Here is a 14,915-nt window from a genome sequence, read left to right on the forward strand (position 1 = left end):
AGATGATTTTTAGTAGAAAAAGTGTGTGCCATGGGTATAATTTGCATACCATGTTTTATATTTTATTAGTTGTCTATTGTAATTAGATTTTTAAAATTGTGTTGAGAAAGTGTAAAACCTACAAAGTAGACAGTTTAACAACTTCCGTTGAAGCACAATTTGTGTTTATCTTCCCTTTCAGTGTCTTGCAAACTTTTAATTTTCCAATATCATACATGTAGAAAAATAAAGTTCAAATATTTGTACTTTTTGAGATGGTTACAACATATTGTATTCATCGTCCATCCAACACGAGTGCCGTGTATTCTAACGTGTCTGGTATATCAAGGCAAACGTACTATAACGTGTTCATAAGTAACGCATCGATTGCGAAACACAAATTCGTGTAACAAACGTCAACATACATTAAAAATATTTGATAGTTACACAACATTTTTAGAAAGAAGGTGGTTAAACAAACATCCGGCTTATATTGAAAACGTTTAAAAAAAAACGTAAAATGACAACACTACGTGACAGAAATATAGCACAAACTCACGCAAGAACACTGATCACTAAGAAACGCTCAAACAATTATATAAACCTCGACACAACATGCTTACCACAGAATAGTAATGAACATCTTCCTTCAATGACAGACACTATAGAGTCTGCATTTGATCCGTCTATATGTCGTCCTTTTAGTAATTAAAATATAGGTGCGTGACAAACATTCTCACCGCCATTATATCATTTGCTGCATATTCCAGACATGAAAGGTAAAGACAATCTGTCAACAATGAGGTGATATGACAAAATTTATGTAAAGAGATTTTCCCCCGTTGGTTTTAATAATTTGCCTTATTTTGTGTATTCAACATATTTGGTAGTGAAATCTCAGAAAATCCCTATACACTAGAACCTGTGTTGCATTTGACTTAATTCGAATCCTTCGGCTTTAAATGTGTGTTGAAGGATCAAATTAGTATTTGTTGAAAATGTGAAAATACAGACAATGCAATACATTTTGCTTAAAGTATCTAAATTTTCCTTAGACTTTGGACGATCTACAGAATGATGTATTGTTTAGAAAATGTTTTTCGTCCTCTTTGTATTCATTTTGTTTTTCGATTGTGTTGAAGTTTATAAACATCTCACATCGTATGTCAGTAATTTTAGGTGAAAGAACTGAACTCACATAACTATCTGACTTCGAGGAACAAATTTGTTTGTAAAAAAACAAAACCTTCAATCATTTATTTAAGGGGACAATAAATGGTAAGTTATGAATTATAGTCGGTGACATATTACCAGGGAATAATGGAGAAGACAACAATCACAGATTCGAAATTAAAAAAAGAAAACAAATGTCTAACTTTGACATAACATCAATATATTATATAATATACATTAATAGTCAAGTAGGTGATATCTTCATTCACCTTTACGAGAGATTTAATTTAAATCATATTTCGAAGCCTTAAAAAGTTAAACCCGTAGATAATGAGCGCGATAAAGATTATACAAGTGACCCATCTGTAGGTCGTGTCATTGAAACACCATTACTCTGGTTAAGCATCATAAATTCTTTTCTCATGGAGTCATTGTCAGCACACGGAAGTCTAGAACACAGCAGTCTCAACAATTCTGATCGAAAATGTCGCGCAGTAACAATATATATAAAGATATTACAAGAGTACTGGGATATTCCAACCTCATCTAGAATTTTCTTAAAAACAAGCCAGTGTAGATATTTCTGCCATACTGGATCTACAGCCATCCCACTCGTTGTTAAACATGGATCTCCATATGGAAATACCTGATATTGAAATAAATATATTATCGTGATTGGTGCTGTAGTAAAAATCCTGTAAAATGACACAGCCATCAATGTTAGAGTGGTCGGTAATATTTTGGACGCAGTTTTTCGTTGTAAAATTTGTCCATCGTTTGAAATAGAGTGTTTGGATATTGGTGCTGATTCCCGTCTGAACTTTGTGGCTTCCCTTGCCGTTTTCATTACCAGTATGTTAAAAATCAAAGTGATCACTGGTATTATTATGAAAATAACGATTTCCGTAATGTAAGACCAGGTTTCATAAAATGTTATATACATTGGTTTTATTTCACCATTTTCTACCGTCCATCCCGTTATTTGTCCTAGTGATATGATTAGAGCAAAGGCTGTCAAACAAGCTATCTCTTTCGGCGCTCTAGAATGCCTTGAAAACCTCTCACTTTTAAAAGGTCTAATTATTGATACCAATCTCTCACAGGTAAATCCAAAAACTAACAACGGACTCATATATTGAGAAAAATAAAACAAAACAAAGAAAATAGTACACCACACAGGGTATCGTAATGTCGGTTTTCCCCATGCATATTCCAGCTCCATTAACATATGCAGTGTCAACATTATAGTGTCAGTAATTGCAAGAACAGATAAGTACAGCGACGACGTATTTAATCTTTTTAGCCTTCTGTTTGACCAAACATGGATCGTTAATATATTTCCAAGAAATCCAATGCAATACCAAAAAGGTGAAACAATTCTATCTATTAGAATTGCACGTGGAGCGAATAAAGTGTAAACACACAATTCCCATTCAGTTGTACCTTTGTTATTTGGACAGAAGTCAGTATTGTTTGTAAAATTGTTAGTGTATATAGTTCCATTGCAATCCATTGTTTCCCTCTTAGACACTGGTTAAGACCTTCAGAATCAGTTTCGTGTAACCTGCAACAAGAACACAATTTTAAATTATGATTAAAAACTTTTGAAAAAATGCAGTCGTAAAACTGCGCTAGAAAAGTATATTTTAACACACTTCCCAATTCATTACAATGAATCAAATGTGTTTACTCTTTTTTAGATCAATTTAAGATTGAAGGGCAAGATTTCCGGGACATTAAGACATCGGTTGATTAAAGTAGTAAGGGCTGATGAAAATCTAAATGTATGGGGTAAAGTGGTAATGACTAAAATTTGTATTATCTGATGAAAACCTTAATATAATTCGAATTAATAGAGCATGACACCAAAAAAACACCTTTACGTCATTAAAATTATTGTTAAGATTTTTAAAAGTGTTACATGTATGAAAAAACGACGTTTCACTTTATATAAATTTTCTTTGACTATCGGTTGTTGTGATTCCCCATGAATTATGGGTTGATCAGTATTTGTATAAACCCATCCGTGTCACGCAATATAACAATATCATTGACATTGATATATAACTACTGACAACACATTGGCTTCACCTCTCATACCTTTCAACGGCCAATCTTATAACACGTTGTAATCAATACTTACGATAACAGTACATGCATGCGAAACATATATGAATGTCATTATAAGATATTCTTACATTTTTGTGTATGTCTATAATTTGCAGGAAGGAAATAAATAACAGAAGCATTCGGGAATTAATCATAAAAACAAATACTGTAGAAGTTACAGTCGTGTGGCGCATGACAAATACAAATCCATGAGTAATTTGTATTCGGTGATAAATAAAAAACGAGAAATTGAGAGACCGGTAGTTAAACAGTACGACAAATCCAGACAAATAGTGCATCCCCAGGGTAAAACTTCACAAGTTGAATATATCTAGCACAGACATTTGATTTTATTTCATTTAACTTTTTTTATAAGTATAAAGTGCATTGTCTTGTAATTCATTGTCACCAAAATCTTGCTGAAAATCTCAATACTATGAAACAAGATGAAATGTCATCAAGTTGATAGATTGATTCTTTAATTTTGGTTAAACGTCCAGTGCCGTGGTTCAAGCATTTAAACAAAACCAATTTAACAATTAAAAAGTCAATTGTTCATGAACATTTGAACGGTCTTTCCTTAGTTAAAAAATATATGGTTTCTAAGGACTTTTATGTTCATAACAAGTGGTTGCTAAGGACAAAAACCATTCCTAAGGATAACAATATTTCTACCAGTATTAAAAATGTCATATGAACTATTCATAGTACTTAAAGTTTTTAAAAATTTAAAAATAAGTGATTGCTAAGGACTTAAATGTCGTTATTAGGGACAAAAATGTCATTTCCAGTTTTAAAAATTTCATATTTGTATTATTCATAGCCTTCTAAGTTCAAAAATATATGGTTGCTAAGGTGTTTTATGTCGTTGCTAGAGATCTTGACCTCTGACCTTGACCTAATTTTATAGATCTTATTATGCTGAACATTTTTGCAGTTCAAAGTTTTTTTCTATCTCTAACCTCTTTTGAGTTATACAATGTAAGCGAAAAATCATCATTTCGGACCCGAAAAACAGTTTTCGTGCCCTAGGTCCATAATAGTTGGTCCAATAATTTTGAATCCAACATAAGAAATGTAGATCTGCACAAGACACATTTTCTCCGTCATTTTTTATCAGCCATCTTTTACGTTTATTGAGTAAATCCGATAACAAGCTAAGGTCAAAATTTAGGTCATGACCTTGACCTTTGACCTTAGGTCAGTTTTCTTAGTCACGTAAATTGATTATCATTGGTGAAGAACCTAGGTGGCTACAACTTACGGTTTCTGAGTTTTAGTGGCCAACCGACATCGGTTAATTTTCGAAGGGGTATAACCCTACCAATGAGTCGTTGAATCTTTTCAATCCATATGTAGCGAAGAACCAGGGTCTGTTCCTGAATAAATTCCACCCTTTGTTTTTTTTTCTACCTACTATGGTTACGGAGTTAGAATGATAACAAGGTTTTCGGTGTTAGGGGAGATAACCGCAATAAAAGAAATGTAACAGGGTCGTGCCCTCACCACAAAATAGTTTTTGGTCAACCGATACTAGATACCTAATATCAGTTTAACATGTCGCGTACTTTTTTTGGGAAATGTCGTTAAAGTTTGGCGGAAAGAATGATAATAATAACAGTGTTCGGGGAGATAACTCTTATATGGGAAAGTATTTAGTTACGCGGTGTCAGTTTCAAAAGCGCATTTACTGTTCGATATCATATACTATATGTCTAAGCGACATCTTGTGAAACAAAAAAGAAGCAAAAGAAAAAAAAGTTGCTGGAAGAAAAAAAATAATAATTAAAAACCAATTTTTCAGAGAATAATTGAAGGTCTTTCCACCTCGATAATAGGAATGAAATTTAAAAAACGATGTTAGAATATGTCACTCCTTCTTCATGTAATTTGGTTCTTCAAATTGATATAAAAAAGAATAAGATTAATAGGTATATGCAGAAGACTTAATTGTTTCATTATGAACAGAAAATAATTTTTAGCAAAGGTCAAAATCTAGAACGTCAAATTGATCTTTGACCTTGACCTCAATTTCAAGTTCATAGGTCAGTGATCTCAAATCAAAAGACCCTAGGTCAATCATTTGTATAGTTGTGGAGAAATACTGATTTTCAATACATAAGGGGAGAAAACTCCTATAACGATTAACCAAAACACTTCGACTGAAATAGGTTGAAGTTGCGGCTTTTTGTAAATAGTAATTTGGCAAACAAATCCTATCATTAACTGTAACAGTTTCTTTTGAATGACGATAACAAGCAAAATTCAAAATTTATAACATGACCTTGACCTTCGACTTTGATCTCAATTTCAAGGTCATAGGTCAGTGATCTCAAAATGGAAGATCGGAGGCCAATCACTTATATGGTTGTGGAGAAATATTGATTTGAAATACATAAGGGGAGAAAACTCATATAACGGTTAACCAAAACACTTTGACTGAAATAGGTTGAAGTTGCGCCTTATTGTAAACGGTAATTTGGCAAACAAATCATATCATTAACTGTAACAGTTTCTTTTGAATGACGATAATAAGCAAAATACAAAATTTATAACATGACCTTGGCCTTCGACCTTGATCTCAATTTCAAGGTCATAGGTCAGTGAACTCAAAACGAAAGACTGGAGGTCAATCACTTGTATGGTTGTGGAGAAATACTGATTTGAAATACATATAGGGAGAAAACTCCTATAACGGTTAACCAAAACACTTTGACTGAAATAGGTTGAAGTTGCGCCTTATTGTAAACGGTAATTTGGCAAACAAATCATATCATTAACTGTAACAGTTTCTTTTGAATGACGATAATAAGCAAAATTCAAAATTTATAACATGACCTTGGCCTTCGACCTTGATCTCAATTTCAAGGTCATAGGTCAGTGAACTCAAAACGAAAGACCGGAGGTCAATCACTTGTATGGTTGTGGAGAAATACTGAAGGGGAGAAAACTCCTATAACGGTTAACCAAAACACTTTGACTGAAATGGGTTGAAGTTGCGCCTTATTGTAAACAGTTATTTGGCAAACACATCACATCATTTACTGTCACAGTTTCTGTGGAATAACGGTAACAAGCAAAATTCAAAATTTAGAACATGACCTTGGCCTTTGACCTTGACCCTAATTTCCTTCAAATGGACCAAGAACTTCATATCAAAAGACTGTAGGCCTCTACGACTTATAACGTATGAATTTTTCCAACAAATCGCCTATCTTAAATTTTCAAGGGGAAATAACTCCCATAAGATGTCTTCCGATCGCTCAAGTCAAAATAAACCAAATCATTTTCAAGAGTAGACAAACAATTTGGTGAAAACAGTTTGCTAAAATCTTTTACGGTTTTAGAGATATAGCGATAACAAGAAAAGGGGGACGCGGGGAGATAACTCCTATAAGAATAAGTGTTCGGTCACACAGGGTGAGTTTTGAAACCCTCATTACTGTACAACATCATTGGCCAAAAAATCCATTCGATATGCTGTAAGACAAAAAAGCATCTCAGACGGCAGAAGAAAAAAAAATAATCAGAAGAAAAACAAAAGGTGTTTCCACGAGATTATAACAATTTACGTAAAATTGTAAAAGAACTGACTTTAAAGGGCAATAACTCCTTATAATATGGAATCAATTGTAAGTTTTTGTCATGTTGACTTGTTTGTAGATCTTACTTTACTTAGTTTGACATTATTGCCGTTTACAGTTCATCGCTATCTACAACATGTATAATACCATTCGAGTTAATAACCAAAAACTGCAAAATTGCCTTTAAATTACCAATTCAAGGGCAGCAAACCAACAACGCATCGTTTGACTTGTCTGAAAATTTCTAAGCAGATAGATCTTAACCTGGTAAACATTTTCACTCATTTGTCAGATGTCATCTAAATGCTTAAGTTAAGAGATATAAACCAACAATTGCATTTCCCCTATGGTCTATGTTATGCCATGGCGGCTATGTCAGCTTGCAGGCGTATTCGATAGACTAAGTGAGCTATAAAAGTAGAGGGTATGTTGGAAAGTGGTAGGAATTTTGTCTTGCACTAAAAACAAAGTCAAATTGAGAGAAAGAATATAGATTGGCTGCACTCGAGATCACAATACAAGTTTAACTTCATTATGCGCAATGCATAATAATAGCTCATACTCTAGCATTTTGCCAAATGTATAATAATACAAAATATTTTTCTCATAAAAATACTAAATTTGGAGATGTCATTAACGAACTCCAAATATGTTATTAATTCAATTTCCCCTTTGTTAAATAAAATATTAAGATGTACTTGTATATATCAGTATATAAATGTATAGAGCTTGGACCAGATTTCTTTTACAAATGTTTAGGTTAATGTTTTATGCAAATCAATCATGAACAGACTGATACAACTCAGTAAGTAACTGGTTTATTTTATTGATAAATTCCCAAGTGATGCTTTCAATAGATCATATAACCCTTCAAATTCACATTTTTCTTTATAAAATTATTATCTTGTCGGTTATATAAAATTGGTTGACCTCTCATGAGGGTTTTTAAAATGAGATTTACACCTTATTTTGTGTGACGTCAGAATAAATCTTAACAAAATATATAAATTTTCAGTGAAGACAACACTAAAGTGTTTTTATCTATATCAATAAAACGAAAATACTTTTTCAAGAACAAACAACCTCAAATTTCAACTCAATGAATTCCTTTTATGTTCATATTTCAATTTCTGAGTGGTGACACTTTTCCTCTACGATTATACACATAAAATAAAACCACACTAAGTAGATGTTCGTACATGTTAAATCACAGAGTCAAGTTTCCAACAATAATAATAAATTTTGAAAATTCGAATTTTGAAAAGACTTTATACTGCGAAAATGAAAAATGCACTAAAAAGCTTTTAAAACAGCCTTTCAATTTTAATTTGATAAATATTTTTCACGCTGCAGTTTAAAAGAATAGAATTTATACTGAAAGGATAACATTTTTTAAAGACACCGTAGATGTGTTGTTTTTCATAAATACATTTCAAATTTTCTCTTTTTGTTTGTAATGGTTGGACAGAAATTCCAATTCCGAGTTTATCATGATTCAACAAAACAAAGCCTAAAAACCTATTTACATCGCATATCAAGTGTTTGTTGAATAAAACTAGATAAAAGAAAATTGATTGAGAAACTGACATAAAATGTTTGCTATAACGAATTGAATTGACTTTAATCAAAATTTCAAAAAAATATTCATACAATAACATTATTGGATATATAGTCTGGTTTTCCCAAAGAAAGTGCATTTTCAATCTTAAATATAATTGAGCATGACAATTTGCACTTCTTTAATCTATACTTTCTGTTATAGAATTCAGGAAAATTTCCTTAGTGCATTACACTTTAGTTGGGTTAGGCACTTAGTGTAAAATTAAGGGTATCCATGAAAGATTCATTTCATCAATCAATCATTGAGTTCGTTATTTTTGCTGTAAATTCGATTCAGGAGTTAATATACATTTATTGACAATTACATAGTGATTTTCTTGCAAATTGAAAAAAGTCACTAGGAATTATAACACTAAGGATTACTTTTTGTTTTCAGCTTTAGCGAGCAAATGTACATAAGGCCTAGTTGTTTTTAAGCAAATTTCAGCCATCAATTATATTAAAACAACCGACAGAGATATTCTAATAATTAATTTCTTGAGATTGAGGAAACTTGACACATTATTATAAAATTCAGATTCAATCGGACAGTAATAATATCTAGTAAATGTATGTAGTAAATGACAAAAGTAAACAATAACAACCTTCTTTTGAATTCTTTAACTCTGCGAATTACAGTCTTCGTAACAGTTTATTGTTGTGTTCTATGAACTAATGTCCGCATCTATAGACAATAACTGTTGAATTTATTTCTTTATTCATTTAAAGATGATTGCTATTAGCCAGAGGCTACGTGTATGTCTCCTCAACAACTGTTTAGTGTCTTTAAATATCAACTGTATTTGTAAGAGGCTACGAAACAGGTGTAAATCGAGCTTTGGCTAGCTATTACTTCAGTTCGAGCAGACTAAAAAGTAAAATCACAAAAATACCGAACACAGAGGAAATTTAAAAATGAAGAGAATGTCATATTCCCAACTAGGTACAGTTTTTTCTTTTTTTAGAAAATGGTGGATTCAATAATTCTGATTGCTTGTGCTTTGAAAGACAGAAAAACTTACATGTGTTGCATTTATTTTCAAAAAGGCAAGCGTACTAATGACAAAATCACACATTCATATAAAAACAGTTTCGCAAAATAGAATTTCGAATAGTCAACAAAAATGTATGGCTCAAAGTAAATAATTATCTATTCCAACAAAACAACTATGTTCAACAGTAAAAACAATTACCAAATCATTATCCGACACCTCGGAATTTTTAACTGAACTTGATATTCACTTAACACGCTGAAATTGCCATTGTTGATTTCGTGTTACACATGTTCACATTCAAATTTTCGTATCGATGATTGGCGTCGTAGAAAATCCTACTGCTAATGTGTGTCTGTTATCAGAAATGGGTTTAATTCCTTTTCCTCTTACGAAAGGCTTAAAAAACAGAACGTATACAACTAATCGTTAGTTCGCATATGTTCAGGCAATACATCATTGGCATGCGACTGCAATACACATTCTGAAGTCACACAGGTTTACACAGTACTCATCAACAGCAGTACACAAACGTAGTCCGGCAATGTTAAAGCAATATCTGTATACTATATAGATACAGCCTAGCGTTGGGCTATAGGCTATCCATGTAGGATAAGACACATAATTGCAAGATAAAAACGTGTTGGTTTCAATGTTATTGTAGACATAAAACTCAATACAAAAATTCAATCGAAATGTTTGGAAAATGACTTTGTACATTGAAGTTGTAACAGCTACATAAGATTAAAGCTTGCAAAGCTTTTTTGTCCAGCTGACATAGCACTTATACATATATTTTTCCTCTTCAATTTACATATTTCATATGCATAGATACGTTTCTCCTATAAAATTACAAACATTAGAATACTGATATTTAGAATGAAAAAAAAATGTCAATGACCAAAACATTCATCATTACCATTCATCAGTAAAAAAAGTAATATATTTGGGTTCTTTACTCTTTTTTTAACGCGCTGTCAGTACATTTAATCATAGGAATCTCGCTTATTGCTATGCAATTAGTTATAAATTCTATACGGTTTTTTCTCTTTTCATTCATCGCAAGCCGTTTTTAATATTGCAAGTCAATTTAATATTATTGTTGAAAACGTCAAGTAGAAACGCATATGTAACTCCAGACAGAAGATCTTCATCACAATTGCATGTAAAACACTTACTCACTTTAATATACACCGTTGAACACAAATGCACAACACTGAAATATACTCAATTCTTAGTTGAAGACTATCATTTTTTTACTATTTTGCATAACAATAGCATAAGAGATCATGTATTTCTTTGTTTGCCTACTTATACTTAACGGATCTCAATTTCTCAAAACCTGTTATGTTCTTAATCTTTGATGAGCATATTTGTTTTAATTCCTTAAAAAGTACATATATACCACAAATAGATACCTTGCAACAACTGTGCTCATTTCAGACCTATTATATTCTTACAAACTTTTTCATATTAAGATTAAGAAAATGAATAATTTATATCACAATGTCCACAGAGAAAACATGGCTGTCGCATTTTTCAGCATCATGACTATTCGTGTTTTATTTTGCACCTGTGTTCATAGGAACTTTACATATATACTATTTATTTCTGTCATTTTTCTAACGAATTTATTTAGTGAATTTCTAATGGTATGTAACTCATTGGTATTGACATAATGGATCGGAATTGAAAATGAACAAAACCAGAACAAGGGTACAAGTTCTTAGCTTGCATGCTATTGAAAATATCATCTGATGAGATGTGAAAAAGTTTAACCGTGTTAACATTAATTCAGATTGGAATGACGATTTTGTTATATTATAGAAAACATGTACAACTTTATTATCTTTTCAGTTATACATTTTCAGAATCGTTATAAAGTATTTATAGTTCAATAAAAATATAATGTAAGAAATTAAGTTCGCTCCATACGACAAAACGGGAATGAAGTCGGTCATAACATTGTGCACTTTGTCAATTCACTATAAGTGCTATAAAGAGATAATATGTCCTTGGTGTAAACCTTTCTTGGTAACTTAAAATTTCACCAGTGGCATTGGTAAAAGACAAGCGTTATTTGATTAATCAATTCTTGTTATCGTTATTTCTGCTGTCCAACTTGATTATAAGTGTATTTGTAATCATTGACTATGTCATTGTAATTTCGTAGCAAATTGAAAGATTCCATTAAAGATAACAACAGATTGAACTTCCATTAAGTTTTACAGCCAACGGCTTTTAAACTGAAACTCATTATCAGTTATGTTCATGATTAACGTACAAATCTTTTAATGGCATACATGAACAAATTTTAGACATATCGATATAACGTTATTATTGGACCATGTGTGTAATACGAGCATTCATTGGAGGGACAGAAGGTCCAGGGTTTTCATATTTGGTTGAAATTCCAAAGTTAAGCAAAAAAACCATAATTGAATGAGTTTTTTCCAAGGGAATACATTTTGGTGTTTAAATTGAATTTTTAATAAAGTTTTTCCATATCTCAAAACAAGCCTTTTTTTAGGAGACCTTGTATATTCATAAAAAATTAATTTTGTTTACATACAGGTTCCCAGTTATGCTCTCTGTGTTCCAACTCACAGAGACATAACTTGGGAATGTTACCAGTAAATAAACATGTGCATATTGTTTACATTGAAATCTGTGGTAACCTTTCATTCAAGGTAGGGGTAGTTAAGAAAAATTGTGTTAGTTTAAGAAGTTCAGGATATAAAAACGTTCAAAATATGCCACACAGCCCTATATTTTGGCCTTTGAAAAAATTGTGGCGCATATGAACTTTCAATTCTAGGATAGATTTTTCAAAACTTCATAGTAAAAGTGGTACAGTTTTCGCAGTAAAAGGAGTTCCTATGGGAAATTGTATTGTCAATATTTACAGAAATGCAGCTTTACAGATGTACAGTTGAAATAGACAATAATTGTTTGGTGTCTTTAAATACCACATGTGTTTGCACGAGCATTACACAAATGTGTAATACGAGTTATTGTGTTTATCCTGCAACTAATATTGGACATTGTTGTTGCTTTGAAAGACTTAAAACTCGCATTCATTCTTTATTCAAAATCCTTTGAGGCCCGCGTAGTTATATATAAATACCAAAATCAGCTGATGATGGGTACGTAGAAAAGAATCTCGCATGGTCAACAATAAGGGCAATTGTAGTATACAGCTGTTCAAAACTGGTAAATCTATGGACAAAAAACAAAATCGGGTAACAAACTAAAACTGAGGCAAACGCATTAAATATAAGAGGAGAACAACGACACAACCTTAAAATGTAACACACGCAGCAACGGACTAAGCATTACAAAAAATAACAAATATGACATCAAAACCAAATACATGAATTTGGGATAGAAAAGTACCGTGACACGTCTTATAGTAATGTGAATTCGCACTCATATATATGAGAAAACAAACCACACAACGGAAACACAACGTAAAAATGTTACACACACAGAAACGAACTATGGTATAACAATGGCCATTTTCCTTTCTTGGTACAGGACATTATTAAAGAAAAAAATGGTTTGTTGAACCTTGTTTTGTGGCATGCCAAACCTCGTACTTTAATGTCGCACGGTCAACAATATTGCATTGACCAAAATTAATAGTTATATATCATAATATAACAACCAATTCCAACAGTTAAATGAATTACAAATCACTGTCCAATTTAAGACGAAAGTGTATGATTTGTCCTACGCTTAAGAATTTTGAACTGTCCGTACATTTACTGATTATTGACATTATGGCATGATTGATTTACACATTCAATTTTTGGTCTTTATGATTGGTGCTGTATACAATGAAGTTAATACTGCTGTTTATTGTCTATGAGCAGAAAGGGGCTGCCCATCAATGAATGGAACATTCATAGACATAGCAATAGTCACCGAAATGCGATTACAATACACCTATTGAGGTAACAAAAGTTCAAACAACACTCGTCAACTGTAATACAGAAAACTTAGTCCGGTTGTGGGCGGAGATTTAAAGTGATATATGTATATATGGTATACAAATGTTGGCTAGCTATATCGGTTAAGCTGTTGATGAATGGTAAAACACCCGATCGCAGTTGACGAGGACACGACGGGTGCCACATGTGGAACCAGATCTGCTTTACCTTCCGGAACAACTGAAATCACCCCAAGTTTTAGGTGGGGTTCGTGTTGTTTATTCTTTAGTTTTTTATGTTGTGTCATGTGTACTATTGTTTATCTGTTTGTTCTTTTCATTTTTAGCAATGCGTTGTCAGTTTATATTCGATTTATGAGTTTGACTGTCCTTCTGATATCTTTCGTCCCTCTTTTATATACAGGTTATAGGTGTATAGTTTATATACAGCTTTAAAGATTCACACAAATATGGGTTGTGTTATAAGAGATATTGATTTTATCCACATATTATTAAAAGTTTTCTCCTTTAATATGCAAATTTCCAATTTCGTCACGTTATTTATAAACACCATTTACATCAACAGAATGGCTACGAAAATTCTTGTAGTTTTTATTTCAATGTCGATGATTGGACGTGTTTTCATAACATATGTTTAATGCGTCTAACAAATCTGGTAAATTCATAAAGTAATTAAGAAACAAACATGAAACTCCCTTTCGACAAACAGTGATGAAAGCAACTGTGGTTGAAACATTGCATTATGAAAAACTAAAAATATAATTCAAAAGTAATGTTTGAAGTAATGCGGATTTTCATTCAAAAGATTACATATGATAATTGGTTTGTAAATATAGCCCATCATTACTAAAACAAATTTGGCAACATCGTTCAGAAATTCCTTCCGGACATCACTCTTCGATTCTGTGACGGTAAAAATCAACAAATATGTTATCTCTCGATGTCCCTTGTGTTTTCAAACCATTTGCATTTGTAATTATCCTTTAAATCAATGCATTAAGACGGATTTCTTGATAGAGTTAAAAAAATAAAATTGATAACCTGATAAAAGTCGAGGCCTTGGAAAGGAATAAAACAAAACGAACAATTGAATTGAATTTATTTTCCTTTTCTCTAAGTCGAACAGTATGAATTTCTGTCGATTCTATTTATCCAGCATTACAAATGTGTGATTTTCGTTTATTCAATGCTGAATATCAAAGGCGAATATTTCATGCATATCTAAGATAGGAAAATAGAAATACTTGAATTTCATTTGTATTTTTGTGTATTACGAAAGAATAATATTTATAACAGGCCATTTACGGAGAACATAGAATTAGGTCTGGATTTGAAATGCTATTTCAAAATCAAAAAAGTGAACCAAACATGCTTATAACCTTGTCAAAATAATCTAGCAAACTTATGGTAACGTTCACTCTGTCAAGACTATAACCTTTGAAAAAATGAGGTTATAGTATACAGGAACGCGCGTTCATCATGCAGACACCTAACGGATGAAGCAACGCATGATAGTTCACAAATGTA

Source organism: Mytilus galloprovincialis, chromosome 4 (assembly GCF_965363235.1).
Source record: "Mytilus galloprovincialis chromosome 4, xbMytGall1.hap1.1, whole genome shotgun sequence".
In the NCBI taxonomy this organism is placed as follows: Eukaryota; Metazoa; Mollusca; class Bivalvia; order Mytilida; family Mytilidae; genus Mytilus; species Mytilus galloprovincialis.